The sequence below is a fragment of the Lolium perenne genome, chromosome 1, assembly GCF_019359855.2.
Source record: "Lolium perenne isolate Kyuss_39 chromosome 1, Kyuss_2.0, whole genome shotgun sequence".
In the NCBI taxonomy this organism is placed as follows: domain Eukaryota; kingdom Viridiplantae; phylum Streptophyta; class Magnoliopsida; order Poales; family Poaceae; genus Lolium; species Lolium perenne.
In genome coordinates, this window is record NC_067244.2 from 216,548,864 (window position 1) to 216,566,092 (window position 17,229).

General features: G+C 42.7%; 1 long non-coding RNA gene across 1 annotated transcript; it reads left to right on the plus strand.

Moving 5' to 3' along the window:
- The first annotated feature begins 2,961 nt into the window (after nt 1-2,961).
- Nucleotides 2,962-14,779, plus strand: LOC127318083 (uncharacterized). The gene is made up of 5 exons (XR_007861675.2): nt 2,962-3,247; nt 3,554-3,643; nt 3,716-3,830; nt 4,452-4,574; nt 14,487-14,779. It is a non-coding gene; the product is annotated as an uncharacterized lncRNA (long non-coding RNA).
- Nucleotides 14,780-17,229: the final 2,450 nt, after the last annotated feature.

A 17,229-nucleotide genomic window follows, 5' to 3' on the forward strand; every position in this document is an offset into this window, starting at 1 on the left:
ATAAGCTGGGCTACCCCCCTCGTGCGGGGGAGGATCGATCACTTCTCATTCATTCTAGTCTTAGCGCTGCCCTGTGAGAGGGACCTTCGTCTACCTTAGCCTCCCAGGAGCAGCCGGATACAGCTCTAGGAGCATCATTGTACTGTGATATCACCATATACACACATAGCAGGAGTAGAGGTGTTACCTCCATCGGAGGGCCTCGAACCTGGGTACGTCGCCGTGTCGCTCGTGCCCATACCCGCATCCGGATACCGCCGTGAGTCCACTAGGGGCCACCTCGATTAGCCACCCTATGGCATATGCCGTGACGATACCACGACACATATGGTATCGGGAGGTGGAGATTTGAATCATATGGTCTGATCGGTCGCTGCCGTGCTGATTGCCGGCACGCCACATAGACACGTCGGCATGCGCTGGGGGCATACGCATGTGTGTCATACTGTCATTGGACCTGAATAATTCATCAGGGTTCAAGGTACGTAGTGGAGCTTGTTGGAATTGATCTCATAGGATAACAAACTGTGAGGAAAAGCAGGGAGACAAAGTCCTCCCTCACGTACATGCCTTGATCGGAGGCATCTAACGCAACTAACTGGTTTCGGTCCCTGTCCTTGGCCCTACACATATAAAAGAGGAGGAAAACCCCTTTTGGGGAGACACACAAGTACAGGTCAAGGACCTTGAAAACTCCTACCAACCCGATCCTAAAATGAGGGCTAAGGGGATCAGAAGACCGTCTCCACCACCGGCCACCGGGAGGGATGTGCCTGCGGCGTTCAGGACATCTCCACCTCACCAAGCTGCTGCCCATGATCATCTTCTCCGAGCTTTTCAGCAAGCCTGCAAGAACAGGCGGAGAGGGTAATCGCTGGCCATCTCAGGTACACAAAGTCTAATCTGAAGTTGGTGTTCTAAATAGAGATTAGATCCTTATGTTAATTAGCTAAAGGCTAATAAATACTAACAATGGTATCAGAGCTAGTTTAATCTCTGTTAGAACCCTAATCAGGTCCTTATGTCAATTGTTTTGGTCGTTGGCCTTTCCCTGTTGATGATGTGGTTTTACATCTAATTGCCATGGATCAGTAGTAATGAACATGATTATTAAACTGTTCCCATGATAGTGTTCACATGCTCCCGGTTGTGGACTGTTAAGCAATTAGAAGGAGGTGATTATGTGTCTGCAATGAAGGAAAATCATCAATTTATCAAGAACCCTAACCCTGGTTTTTCCCAATTCGGACGTTTCACTAAATCCGAATAAAGAAACTGACCAAAAAAGATAGAGAGATGGGGAACTCACGAAGGATGCTGCAACGCCGTCTTTCTCCTGTCGCAGAAGACGCGTGAAAAGCCGCCGCCGTGCTCATGGACGGACGCCTGGACCTTTGAGTCCAGCTCGTCGTCGTCACCACCAAATGAACTAGCACGGCCCGGAACTCCTTGGAAATATCCGCCACGCCGTCCGCTCCCGTCGGAGGGGACGTACGGAAGGACGCGCTCGATGCGCGGAAAGAAGAAAGACGATGGCGGGCCTCCCCGCCTCGCCGTCGCTGCTGGCTTGCCGGCACGCACCACCGCCTCACGCATGTCCGCACGACACGGCAACCGCCGTTCGACGGGGGAGCGCGCGGCCTCAGGCCAAGGCACGCCCCGCCGGCGAACGCGGGCTACCGAGACGGCATGGACGCGGGTTCTCTAGCTGCGGTGGATGGGCGCGCCTCCGGCCGCCGCATCTCCATCTCCATCTCCACTAATATAAAAAGGGAGAGAGAGGCAGATCCAACAGATCTAGGCCCTACACTTGCCAGATCCAACGACCCAAAATCACCTAATGTTGAGCAACTCAACGCGTTGAGCGCAGGATCCCGTCTCCACTAATCCCGTCTCCACTAGGTACCGCATAGAGCGGTTCCACGCCCGAGAGAAACAGGAGCCGATGCCGCCGCTGTACAGAATACACACGGCGCCTCCTCCCGCGCGCCGCCGCCGCATGCCGCTGCCGCCGTCGACCATCACACCGCGGCGCCGCTCTCCACAATAGCAGTCCCCCCGCCCCCGCGTCCCCGCGCACGCCGCCGTGGATGCCGTCCCCGCGCACGCCGCCGCGGATGCCGTCCCCGCGGTCTTCCTCAGCTCGAAGAAACGCCGTATCCGACGTCGCTGTCACGAGACTAGCAGGAAACTCGAGATCCGCTGCTGCCTTCGTGGAGCTCGCCGGTACGATTTTTTTGGCCAGTGAGAGCACTGGAGTCGAGCATCGAGGTTACGTTCCCTGCTCCCGCCAATAGTCCGTACCCACCGCGACATCTTCTTCACCCTCAACGACAGGGTCTCAAAGGACTCCGGCCTCACGCCTTTATTTCTCGCACCGATCCCGTCCATCGACGGAACCTCTCCATCCGCCACGCCTTGACATGCTTCGTTGCTAGAGTAATGGAGGTAATTCGTTAATTCTTCAGTCGTTGTGACAGTTCACTGTTGTTTTACTTTTGATTTTAGATGATTGGAGGGAGGATGAGTAATCTATGTGCACGTCTTTAAAGATTGGAGGGGATTCCTTGTCCTGTGTTGTTGGCTTTTGCAATTTGACTAGGAGTATAATCTGTTTTACATGGGAGATGGAACTATTTTTTTCTGTCGTATTGCTTGAATTATTGCAGGAGTTAAAATTGACGAAGTACAAAACCTGAACTTCAGTACAGTTTGACAAAGAAAAGAAAAGTTCAGTAAACAATTTAAAAGTTATTCAGATAACGAAAGAAAATGGTTTGATTAATTAAATATGAGAAAGATTAGGCTTTTAACCAGGCTTTTCGTCAACTATTTAGCAAGCTGGGAAGTATTTCAAATATCCAATGTGGTTAATGGACTTGATTTGCATATGCCTCATTGATTTCCGAATTTGATATTTTCAGTTACATTGATCTAAATCTAAATATAGATATTAACAGATCCTTGGTAAGACCTGAACAACAGATTTTTTTTGTTTCATCCTTTTTGGATGTCCAGAAATTGAGATATATCTTATTAGTACTTTTGTTCTTAGAAGGATAAAGCTTTGTTTCCATCCTGAAAGATATTATTTGAAGTTTTTTATTTTTCACTTCTAGCACGTTGTTTCAGATTTCTCGCGATTATTATTTTCATGCAGATTCTGCTCTGAAATAATTATGTGCAATAATTTCAAGGTACAACCGGAAAGAATATCAGATTAAGCAACGGTCCTCTGCCTACCATAGTGAGTGGTGTAGATATTTTGATATACATGGTTACATCTTACAGCTTACATGTATATAATTGTACTAATGTCATGAAAAAAAATGTAGTAATGTTCTGGATGCCTAAACCTATAGAAATTATGTCCATTTCTTGGAGTGTACGAAGCTCATACACTTATGCAGTTGAATTCAAGTTTTCCTTCCATTCATGCACTACACTAAGTTGGAATGTTCTCAAATAGTTACTAGCATATGGAATTTAGTTGGCTGCAACTTATTTTGTTTTCTAGAAATTTATTTATTTGGTTGTGAATGTGTATTTTCAGTTGCTCGATTACATGATATTGTCAATCACCAAATGGATTTCATCTTCCAAAGGCAATCCATTCAGGACATAACTATTGGGCAAAGCCAAGGTAGTTAACAAGGAAGGTTGCGTTGAGCATGGCACAGATTATTTGAATTACTAAAACATGCTATATATGCAGATCCTAAAGAGGTCAAGAGGCAGAGAGATAGGGAGTGGTATGCAAAAACTAAAAGATGAGATTTCAGAGCGCAAATTTTTGAAAATGGCCTGCTGCCACGGAGGCTTGTGGGGAGGTCAGTTTACACCATTCACTTTTCAAACTTCGTATTAAGGTCTACAATAAGATGTACTTCCATTTGACTGTACCAAGTACTCAAAAAGCGTTCGAGTATTTGACACTCCTTAACCTGCACAGCTGCACTTCACCTTCTCCTGAGGTACCAGTAGACATATTGTACACACTCAGAGCTCAGGTTGGAGCCTTCTGATCTAACATTGAATATTATGTTTATGCTGCACCATTTAGGGGTTTGATGGAAATTGTAGTAGGACTTACTTCTTGATAGTGTTATCGCTGGTAGGACTTATAATTTGACATTAACATGAAACTTGCACTGAGATGTTGGAGCACCTTGCGGCTAGGTGCTGCTGCTCTGGATATTTTCATAGGCAGGAGTGTACACATACTATTTCTTATATAGTTAGTTGATAGCAAAATGTATTGTCTTATGCAGTAACATTGTTGTGTACCGTGCTATGATAAAACTCAGCGTACCAACGAATATAAATATGACATTTTACTTGATTGGAAATTTAACACCACATTTTTATATTATTTTTCTTTATCTTCTAATATTCTTATTATACCATAGGCCTGATAGTAACTTGTATGTATAATTCTCTTCATTTTGCAGAATACCTTTGGGAAACTCTATATGATTGGTTTTATTTTAATTTTTCAATCTTGATTATGATCTCAAAACATCGCAGAGAAATTTGACGTTTCAGAGTGGCCTGGTCACCATGCAAACTCTGAGGTAAACTCTGTAACCTGTTTTTTGTTTTGCTTGCATGAAGCTTCCATGCCCCCGATGGAAATATGGATCTTGAGATAGCTTCTTGCATGGACATTAGCCTATTAGGTAATGCCGTGTGCTTTTATACATGTTGCAGCAGCAGAATTGATTTTTTTTTCATAGTTGATGCAAGTTGGTGAAGGAGATATGCCCTAGAGGCAATAATAAAGTGGTTATTATTTATATCTTTATGTTTATGATAAATGTTTATATATCATGCTAGAATTGTATTAACCGAAACATTAGTACATGTGTGATATGTAGACAAACAAGAAGTCCCTAGTATGCCTCTTAAACTAGCTTGTTGATTAATGGATGATTAGTTTCATAATCATGAACATTGGATGTTATTAATAACAAGGTTATGTCATTGTGTGAATGATATAATGGACACACCCAATTAAGCGTAGCATAAGATCTCGTCATTAAGTTATTTGCTATAAGCTTTTGATACATAGTTACCTAGTCCTTATGACCATGAGATCATGTAAATCACTTATACCGGAAAGGTACTTTGATTACACCAAACACCACTGCGTAAATGGGTGGCTATAAAGGTGGGATTAAGTATCCGGAAAGTATGAGTTGAGGCATATGGATCAACAGTGGGATTTGTCCATCCCGATGACGGATAGATATACTCTGGGCCCTCTCGGTGGAATGTCGTCTAATGTCTTGCAAGCATATGAATGAGTTCATAAGAGACCACATACCACGGTACGAGTAAAGAGTACTTGTCAGGAGACGAGGTTGAACAAGGTATAGAGTGATACCGAAGATCAAACCTCGGACAAGTAAAATATTGCGAGACAAAGGGAATTGGTAATGTATGTGAATGGTTCATTCGATCACTAAAGTCATCGTTGAATATGTGGGAGCCATTATGGATCTCCAGATCCCGCTATTGGTTATTGGTCGGAGTGAGTACTCAACCATGTCCGCATAGTTCTCGAACCGTAGGGTGACACACTTAAAGTTGGATGTTGAAATGGTAGCACTTGAATTATGGAATGGAGTTCGAATATTTGTTCGGAGTCCCGGATGAGATCCCGGACATCACGAGGAGTTCCGGAATGGTCCGGAGAATAAGATTCATATATAGGATGTCATTTTATGTGAAATAAAATGTCGCGGAAGGTTCTATGGAAGGTTCTAGAAGGTTCTAGAAAAGTCCGGAAGAAACCACCAAGGAAGGTGGAGTCCACATGGGACTCCACCACCATGGCCGGCCAGCCCTAGATGGGGTGGAGTCCCAAGTGGACTCCACCATAGGGGGCCGGCCACCCCACATGGGAGGTGGGAATCCCACCTTTGGGTGGGAGTCCTAGTTGGGCTAGGTTTCCCCTCCTATGGAAGGTTTTGGTTTCGGGTCTTATTCGAAGACTTGGACACCAACACTTGGGATCCACCTATATAATGAGGGGCCAAGGGAGGGGGCCGGCCACCCCAAGACCATAAGCTGGCCGCCCCCCTTGAGTGGCCGGCCACCCCCTCCCAAACCCTAGCTTTGCTCCTCCACTCCATATTGCCCGCGTAGCTTAGCGAAGCTCCGCCGGACTTCTACACCGCCACCGACACCACGCCGTCGTGCTGTCGGATTCAAGAGGAGCTACTACTTCCGCTGCCCGCCGGAACGGGGAGGTGGACGTCGTCTTCATCAACAACCGAACGTGTGACCGAGTACGGAGGTGCTGCCCGTTCGTGGCGCCGGAACCGATCGTGATCAAGATCTTCTACGCGCTTTTGCAAGCGGCAAGTGATCGTCTACCGCAGCAACAAGAGCCTCCTCTTGTAGGCTTTGGAATCTCTTCAAGGGTGAGACTCGATAGCCCCTCGTTGCTACCGTCTTCTAGATTGCATCTTGGCTTGGATTGCGTGTTCGCGGTAGGAAAATTTTTGTTTTCTATGCAACGTTATCCTACAGTGGTATCAGAGCCGTGTCTATGCATAGATGGTTGCACGAGTAGAACACAATGGTTTGTGGGCGTTGATGCTCTTGTTATCGTTAGTTTGAGTACTTTGCATCTTTATGGCATAGTGGGATGAAGCGGCTCGGACTAACTTTACATGACCGCGTTCATGAGACTTGTTCCTCGTTCGACATGCAACTTGTATTGCATAAGAGGCTTTGCGGGTGTCTGTCTCTCCTACTATAGTAAAGATTCAATTTACTCTTCTATTGAAAACATTAGTATCAATGTTGTGGTTCATGTTCGTAGGTAGATTAGATCTCTCTCGAAAACCCTAAACCACGTAAAATATGCAAACCAAATTAGAGACGTCTAACTTGTTTTTGCAGGGTTTGGTGATGTGATATGGCCATAATGTGATGATGAATATGTATGAGATGATCATTATTGTATTGTGGCAACCGGCAGGAGCCTTATGGTTGTCTTTAAATTTCATGTTGAGTAGTATCTCAAAGTAGTTGTAATAGTTGCTACATGGAGGACAATCATGAAGACGGCGCCATTGACCTTGGTGCTACGCCGACGATGATGGAGATCATGCCCGAAGATGATGGAGATCATGTCCGTGCTTTGGAGATGAAGATCAAAGGCGCAAAGACAAAAGGGCCATATCATATCACATATGAACTGCATGTGATGTTAATCCTTTTTATGCATCTTATTTTGCTTAGATCGCGACGGTAGCATTATAAGATGATCCCTCACTAAAATCTCAAGATAATAAAGTGTTCATCCTTAGTAGCACCGTTGCCAAGACTTGTCGTTTCGAAGCATCTCGTGATGATCGGGTGTGATAGAATCAACAAGTGCATACAACGGGTGCAAGACAGTTTTGCACATGCGGATACTAAGGTGGCCTTGACGAGCCTAGCATGTACAGACATGGTCTCGGAACACGTGATACTGAAAGGTAGAGCATGAATCATATGGTTGATATGATGAACACTTTGAGTGTTCGCCATTGAAATCACACCTTGTCTCGTGATGATCGGACATAGGTGCGGTGGATTTGGTTCGTGTGATCACTAAGACAATGCGAGGGATATTGTTTTGAGTGGGAGTTCACCTAGGGTTTTAATTATATTGAATTAAAATTTGAACTCAATTTGTCATAAACTTAGTCTAAACTATTGCAAATATATGTTGTAGAGATGGCGTCCCCAATCAATTTTAATCAGTTCCTAGAGAAAGAGAAACTTAAGAGCAACGGTAGCAACTTCACCGACTGGTTCCGTCATGTGAGGATCTTCCTCTCTGGCGGAAATCTGCAATTTGTGCTTGATGCACCGATAGGTGACCCTCCTGCAGAAGATGAATCCGATGAAGTAAAAGCTGTTTACGCAACTCGGAAAACTCGGTACTCTCAAGTTCAGTGTGCCATCCTGTGCAGTCTGGAATCCGATCTTCAAAAACGTTTTGAGCACCATGATCCTCATGAGTTGATGAATGAGCTGAAAGCTATATTCGAGACTCATGCGGCCGTGGAATGCTATGAAGCATCGAAACAATTCTTCAGCTGCATGATGGAAGAAGGCAGCTCCGTTAGTGAGCACATGCTCGCCATGACCGGGCATGCAAAGAAACTCAGTGACTTGGGAATAGTGATTCCTAACAGATCGGGGATTAATCGTGTCCTTCAATCACTGCCACCAAGTTACAAGAACTTTGTGATGAACTACAATATGCAGAACATGAACAAGGAGTTACCTGAACTCTTTGGCATGCTAAAAGCTGCTGAGATTGAGATCAAGAAAGAGCACCAAGTGTTGATGGTCAACAAGACCACCAGTTTCAAGAAACAGGGCAAGTCTAAGGGAAAATTCAAGAAAGGTGGCAAGAAAGCTGCCACGCCTCCTATGAAACCTAAGAACGGCCCTAAGCCTGATGCTGAGTGCTATTACTGCAAGGAGAAGGGACACTGGAAGCGTAATTGCTCCAAGTATCTGGCTGATCTGAAGAGCGGCCTTGTCAAGAAGAAGAAAGAAGGTATATCTGATATACATGTTATAGATGTTTATCTCACTTTGGTTCTCGTACTAGTACACGGGTATTTGATACTTGGTTCGGTTGCTCATATACGTAACTCGAAACAGGAACTAAAGAATAAACGAAGACTCTTGAAAGATGAAGTGACGATGCGCGTTGGAAATGGATCCAAAGTCGATGTGATCGCTGTCGGCACACTTCCTCTACATCTACCTTCGGGATTAGTTTTAAGCCTAAATAATTGTTATTTTGTACCCGCGTTGAGCATGAACATTATATCTGGATCTTGTTTAATGCAAGACGGTTATTCATTCAAGTCTGAGAATAATGGTTGTTCTATTTTTATGAATAATATCTTTTATGGTCGAGCACCACAAAAGAATGGCTTATTTCTGTTAGATCTCGATAGTAGTGATACGCATATACATAACATTGATGCTAAGCGAATTAAACTTAATGGTAATTCTACTTATATGTGGCACTGTCGTCTTGGTCATATTGGAGTGAAATGCATGAAGAAACTCCATACTGATGGATTACTTGAATCACTTGACTTTGAGTCACTTGATAGATGCGAAGCATGTCTAATGGGAAAAATGATAAAGACTCCATTTTCTGGTATGATGGAGCGAGCTGCGACTTATTGGAAATCATACATACCGATGTATGTGGACCAATGAGCGTAGCATCGCGCGGTGGTTATCGTTATGTTCTAACCTTCACAGATGATCTGAGTAGATATGGGTATATCTATTTCATGAAACATAAATCCGAAACTTTCGAGAAGTTTAAGGAATTTCAAAGTGAAGTAGAAAATCAACGTAACAAGAAGATCAAATTTCTACGATCTGATCGTGGAGGTGAATATCTGAGTTATGAGTTTGGCATACATTTAAAGAAATGCGGAATACTTTCACAATTGACACCGCCTGGAACACCTCAACGAAACGGTGTGTCCGAACGTCGTAATCGAACTCTTTTAGATATGGTTCGTAGTATGATGTCTCTTACTGATTTGCCGTTATCATTTTGGAGTTATGCATTAGAGACAGCCGCATTCACTTTAAATAGAGCACCATCAAAATCCGTAGAAACGACACCGTATGAATTATGGTTTAATAAGAAACCTAAGTCATCGTTCCTGAAAGTTTGGGGTTGCGAAGCCTATGTAAAGAAGTTACAACCGGACAAGCTAGAACCCAAAGCGGAGAAATGCATCTTCATAGGATACCCTAAGGAAACTATAGGGTACACTTTCTATTACAGATCCGAAGGCAAAATCTTTGTTGCTAAGAACGGAACCTTTCTTGAGAAAGAATTTCTCACTAAAGAAGTATTTGGAAGAAAAGTAGAACTTCGATGAGATTGATGAATCTATACTCGTTGATCAGAGTAGCGCGATACCGGAAATTGTACCTGTACCGCCTACACCGGCAACGAGAGGAAGCTAATGATAATGATCATGAAACTTCGAACGAGGAAACTATCGAACCTCGCAGATCGACAAGGGAACGTGCCACTACTTATTGGTATGATCCTTGTCTAAATGTCATGATTGTGGATAACAATGATGAGGACCCTGCGACATATGAAGAAGCGATGATGATCCCAGATTCCAACAAATGGCAAGAAGCCATGAAATCCGAAATGGGATCCATGTATGATAACAAAGTATGGACTTTGGTAGACTTACCCGATAGCCGAAAGGGTGTCGAGAATAAATGGATCTTCAAGAGAAAAACAGATGCTGATGGTAATATTACTGTCTATAAAGCTCGACTTGTCGCAAAGGGTTTCCGACAAATTCAAGGAGTTGACTACGATGAGACTTTCTCACCTGTAGCGAAGCTAAAATCTGTGAGGATTTTGTTAGCAATAGCTGCATTTTTCGATTATGAGATTTGGCAGATGGATGTCAAAACGGCGTTCCTTAATGGAGACATTGAGGAAGAGTTGTATATGGTACAACCCAAAGGTTTTGTCGATCCTAAAAATGCTGACAAAGTATGCAAACTTCAGCGTTCAATCTATGGACTGAAGCAAGCATCAAGAAGTTGGAACCGACGCTTTGATAAGGTGATCAAAGACTTCGGGTTTATACGGTGTCATGGAGAGGCCTGTATTTACAAGAAAGTGAGTGGGAGCTCTGTAGCATTCCCGATATTATATGTAGATGACATATTATTGATCGGGAATGATATAGAACTATTAAGCAGTGTTAAGGGTTATTTGAATAATAGTTTTTCAATGAAAGACCTTGGTGAAGCATCGTATATATTAGGCATCAAGATTTATAGAGATAGATCAAGACGCCTAATAGGGCTATCACTGAGTACATATCTGGACAAGATTCTAAAGAAGTTTAGAATGGACGAAAGTAAGAAAGGGTTCTTACCTATGTTACTGTGCAAGGTATTGAGTAAAACTCAAGGACCGGCTACGGCAGAAGAAAGAGAAAGGATGAGTAACATCCCCTATGCCTCGGCGATAGGATCTATCATGTATGCCATGCTATGTACTAGACCGGATATAGCACATGCTGTTAGTTTGACTAGCGAGATATCAAAGTGATCCAGGAATGGAACAACTGGACAGCGGTCAAGAATATCTGAAGTACTTGAAAAGAACTAAGGATATGTTTCTTTGTTATGGAGGTGACCAAGAGCTCGTTGTAAACGGTTACACCGATGCAAGTTGGAACACTGATCTGATGACTCTAAGTCACAATCTGGGTACGTGTTTATATTGAATGGTCTTTGCGATAAGCTGGGCAAGCTCGAAGCGATTGCACGGTGGCGAAGTCTTCAACGGAATCGAGTACATAAGCGGCTTCGGAGGCTTCATCGGAAGCGGTATGGATGAAGAGGTTCATTGTAGAGCTCGGTGTGGTTCCTAGTGCATTGGACCCATTAATCATTCTTGTGATAACATGGGTGCCATCGCCAATGCACAAGAGCCAAGGTCACACAAGAGGCTGAAGCATATCAAGGCTGCGTTACCACTCGATTCGCGAGTACATCGAAGATGGAGAAGTAAAGATTTGCAAAGTACACACCGATCTGAATGTAGCAGATCCGTTGACTAAAGCTCTCCCTAGGGCAAAGCATGACCAACACCGAGAATGCCATGGGTGTTAGGTATATTACAATGTAATCTAGATTATTGACTCTAGTGCAAGTGGGAGGCGAAGGAGATATGCCCTAGAGGCAATAATAAAGTGGTTATTATTTATATCTTTATGTTTATGATAAATGTTTATATATCATGCTAGAATTGTATTAACCGAAACATTAGTACATGTGTGATATGTAGACAAACAAGAAGTCCCTAGTATGCCTCTTAAACTAGCTTGTTGATTAATGGATGATTAGTTTCATAATCATGAACATTGGATGTTATTAATAACAAGGTTATGTCATTGTGTGAATGATATAATGGACACACCCAATTAAGCGTAGCATAAGATCTCGTCATTAAGTTATTTGCTATAAGCTTTTGATACATAGTTACCTAGTCCTTATGACCATGAGATCATGTAAATCACTTATACCGGAAAGGTACTTTGATTACACCAAACACCACCGCGTAAATGGGTGGCTGTAAAGGTGGGATTAAGTATCCGGAAAGTATGAGTTGAGGCATATGGATCAACGGTGGGATTTGTCCATCCCGATGACGGATAGATATACTCTGGGCCCTCTCGGTGGAATGGCGTCGAATGTCTTGCAAGCATATGAATAGTTCATAAGAGATCACATACCACGGTACGAGTAAAGAGTACTTGTCGGTAACGAGGTTGAACAAGGTATAGAGTGATACCGAAGATCAAACCTCGGACAAGTAAAATATCGCGAGACAAAGGGAATTGGTAATGTATGTGAATGGTTCATTCGATCACTAAAGTCATCGTTGAATATGTGGGAGCCATTATGGATCTCCAGATCCCGCTATTGGTTATTGGTCGGAGTGAGTACTCAACCATGTCCGCATAGTTCTCGAACCGTAGGGTGACACACTTAAAGTTGGATGTTGAAATGGTAGCACTTGAATTATGGAATGGAGTTCGAATATTTGTTCGGAGTCCGGATGAGATCCGGACATCACGAGGAGTTAGGAATGGTGGGAGAATAAGATTCATATATAGGATGTCATTTTATGTGAAATAAAATGTCGCGGAAGGTTCTATGGAAGGTTCTAGAAGGTTCTAGAAAAGTCCGGAAGAAACCACCAAGGAAGGTGGAGTCCACATGGGACTCCACCACCATGGCCGGCCAGCCCTAGATGGGGTGGAGTCCCAAGTGGACTCCACCATAGGGGGCCGGCCACCCCCCACATGGGAGGTGGGAATCCCACCTTTGGGTGGGAGTCCTAGTTGGGCTAGGTTTCCCCCTCCTATGGAAGGTTTTGGTTTCGGGTCTTATTCGAAGACTTGGACACCAACACTTGGGATCCACCTATATAATGAGGGGCCAAGGGAGGGGGCCGGCCACCCCAAGACCATAAGCTGGCCGCCCCCCTTGAGTGGCCGGCCACCCCCTCCCAAACCCTAGCTTTGCTCCTCCACTCCATATTGCCCGCGTAGCTTAGCGAAGCTCCGCCGGACTTCTACACCGCCACCGACACCACGCCGTCGTGCTGTCGGATTCAAGAGGAGCTACCACTTCCGCTGCCCGCTGGAACGGGGAGGTGGACGTCGTCTTCATCAACAACCGAACGTGTGACCGAGTACGGAGGTGCTGCCCGTTCGTGGCGCCGGAACCGATCGTGATCAAGATCTTCTACGCGCTTTTGCAAGCGGCAAGTGATCGTCTACCGCAGCAGCAAGAGACTCCTCTTGTAGGCTTTGGAATCTCTTCAAGGGTGAGACTCGATACCCCCTCGTTGCTACCGTCTTCTAGATTGCATCTTGGCTTGGATTGCGTGTTCGCGGTAGGAAAATTTTTGTTTTCTATGCAACGTTATCCTACAGTTGGCCAAATTGGTTTGGACATATTATGATCATATGTGGTTCTGCACTAATGTAGCATTTGGTCATTGAAAATTTAAATGTTTTTCTTGAAAGCTAGCCAGTTCCTGCAGCTAATCTGTTTCTAATATATGCAGTTGGTTGGCATCATATTTTTGTACTGTACAAAACTTTGTCTAACACCTAATCCTCTACTACGTATTCTTGTACACATGTCAGTGATTTGAATAAACACAAGGATGCAACTCAGTAGTGATCAAAAGTTGGCTTAAGAAAGATGATGAAAATACTGAAAAAGACTGCTAGGATGTAGGATAGTTGTTTGGGAGCAAGAACCGGATGAGTGGACAGATACATTTTCAGTTTCTATATATTACCATTTTGTCATAACTAAGTAGTGACCAAATTATTTCCTAATTAGTTTTCATGTTGAGCATTTTACTATCTCTATCACCCTGTTCCGAGACTTGATATTGGTTACATGTGTTCAATCACCCCTTGCCAAAGATGTTAAATGTACAGCTCAAAAAAAAAAAGATGTTAAATGTAGAAGCAGGGTTTGTAGCAAATATTCTTGTGCTTCCAGATTTGGTGGTTTTATTTTTAATCTCTGTTTTGTTTTGTTTATTTCGAATCTTATGTTACATGAATTGTTTTGTCGGTGAGATCTTTTAGACGACATTATTAGTTTGATGAACTATTTATATTTACTTAAAAAAATGTTTGACACAATCTTATGTTACATGAATTGTTTTGTCGGTGAGATCTTTTAGCCGACATTAATAGTTTGATGAACTATTTATATTGACTTTTCACCGATTCTAGCGGCGCTTAAGATCTGTGGACTAATGATGATACTTGATTATGCACCAGCTTCGAGTAATCAAAATCCCTATACTAATGCTGTAATGCAAATCCTTTCGCCATCTAATGCCATTTATCCACTTTCAGTTCTTTGGTAGCCCACGATGGATACTAACAGGTTTTAAAAGTGGAACTCAGCATTTGCAAATGTGGATTAACATGCCCTAGAGATGCAAATGGCTGATGCTTTTGACCGCACTAATGCCAGCATCAATCCCATTGAAGAACCTCCAACGAAGAAGCTAAAATCTGATGGTGGATCTAACCGCGCTCCAAGATGAAGCATGTGTTTGGCTGTATGACAGAGGGAAGACAATGAGAGCGTTCAGAGGTCTTCACCTTTACTTCCTTGCTCAAGGATGATCTAGGTAGATTAGACATCCAGGTCTAAAATTAATAATAAGTAGTGGCATGCACCCTTGCTCCTCACTAATGAAATTTTAAATTTCATAAGGGACTGCTGTGTATAAATAAATGTTAAATTTGTGTTGTCATCTTTTTAGTGCGTAGATTGCAAGTTTGTGCAGTACACCAGAGTAAGTATAATTTTTTCCCCACTTAAGCATAAAAATGAAGTAAATCAATGTGTTCGAGTATCTCGGACAGATTTTGTATTTTCATATTGTCAGTTTATTTGGATTTTGAGCATGAGGTACAAACTGAATCTCTCATAAGTATATGATTTTTTACGTTACTATATTATTAGACCTCTTCATTGATTTGTTTATTTTTTTCAGAATTTAATTTGTTTTATATTTACCTACTGCTTAGAATGAGTGAAGAGATTTCTAAGATTACACGTGCATTCAGATATTTTTTAGCTTGTTGTAAATGTGTTTTATATTTACCTACTGTTTCTTACTTTCCTGTAGGTGCGAGTCCTGTATATTTTTTAGTTAATGTTTTTCTATTGTCTACTGTTGAACATTGTGGAAATTGCATCATTTCATAAGGATTGAGATTTATAACATCTTAGTATTTTTTTGTAGTGTGCTATGGTCGATCGTTTTTGTTATTTCATGTGGCTTTGTTCAACTTTAGGTCATTTACAACAGAGTAGGGCCAGAGTTGTCGATTCTGGAATGTTACCATGAGTACGGTTGAGGAAGCTGACAACACCATTTGGACGGTCAATTCTAACCTTGAACTGATCCTTCTGTTTTCCTTCAGCCAAGGAAACTGGAGAACTTAAAATATTGTGTTGTTATATTCACCACAGGTTAGTCCCTTTTCTCCTTTCTAAAATTGCAATTCCATTTTACTTCTGGATCTGAACCATTTGCACAGATGTTGTAAACCTTTCATTCTCTATGCTCCTTTCCATACCAGTCAGCGGGAATTGAGCTCTACCTTGCTGCATAATACACAATGTTTAAAATAGCTGGCTACAGGATATAGCCGCGGCCTCCCAAAACAGCTATAACCCGGCTATAGCCTAGCTATAGCTGGCTATTTAAGGATTTTGACACCTTTTAGCGGGCTAATGCAGTTAGCCGCACCATGCGGGAAAGGCTATAGCGGGCTATAGCCCGGCTATAGCCGGCTATTTTAAACTATGATAATACAATAATTAAAACAATGGTCAAGTTTTTATGGAAATGATCAATAATTGCTTGGATCCATGCATCATGTCTGAACTTATATATTCATGAGGTGCCATTTTAATTTTGACCAATCTGCTCATGGACGGAACGTAAGTATCATGATTGGCAGTGCAACCCACATAGAATACTTGCAGACCGACATCTATGCCAAGACATCATGTGGCACTTTCCTAAAATTTTCCGACGACAATGCTCTTATTTGTGGCATCACGTTCGAAAGCAAAACCAAGTACTGCACTAATGAAAAAGAAGGAAAGATTAACCTTGCTCTTGCATAAATGTTTATTAGTAATTTGTCACCAAGATGGGTAGCACTATAAAGGTCCCTAGCTGTAGCAGCATGCATGCTAGCTTTGTTAGATTTGATTTATATAAATAGTGGGTCGAAAAGATCTCGGACGACTCACCAAAGCACGAAAGCCAGTTAGAAAATGGATTCCTATTTGAAGAGCGCCTATATTTCGATTTGTAGCCCTATAGATGCTCACTTATGTTGTCTTCACAATCTAATTTCATCAGGTATATTTTAGCGCTTCCAGTTTTGTTTCAGGCACATACCACAGGTTATTCTTATGAAACATCATGTTGATCTACGATATAATCTTCAATTCATTGGATGCCCGAGAAAGCATGTAGTCAAACTTATATGACTAAATGCTATCTATGTACAAACACAATGTTCAGATTGGTGGAATGAAAATTGAAATTATCATTATATTTCTTATAAATATTATGCCACGATTCTCTAATTTTCATCTTTGTTTAAATCAAAAGGATCAATTATCAAAGTTCTGTCCCAGTGGTGTAAACATTTTGTAGATTACATACTTTTTCTTAGCTTACAATTCCAAGAAAAAAATAGTGGTGTGCGTGTGATTAAGCGACTTCACTTTTATTCCGTCCTCTTCTCCTTTTCATTTGGTTGTTACATACTCTTACCTAGGCCTCACGCATGAACTCTGTTGAGGAGGAAGAATGCTGCAAGAAGGTCAGATGATTTGTAGCTCCCACATTGTTGTTGAGAATTGATTTTTCTTTTTTTGGTTTGGTTTTAGTCTTGATGAAGACGTGCGTTGCACGTGCACTTTTACTAGTGGCCTCCAAGAGCTCAGTGTCGCGCGCGCCGTCGCCTCACTGGTCTGCTGCGGGGAAAGCGGAGAGAGAAGGGGAAATGGGGATTAGGGTTTAACCCTGATGATTTTGTTCCGGCCAGGAAGGGTTCAGAC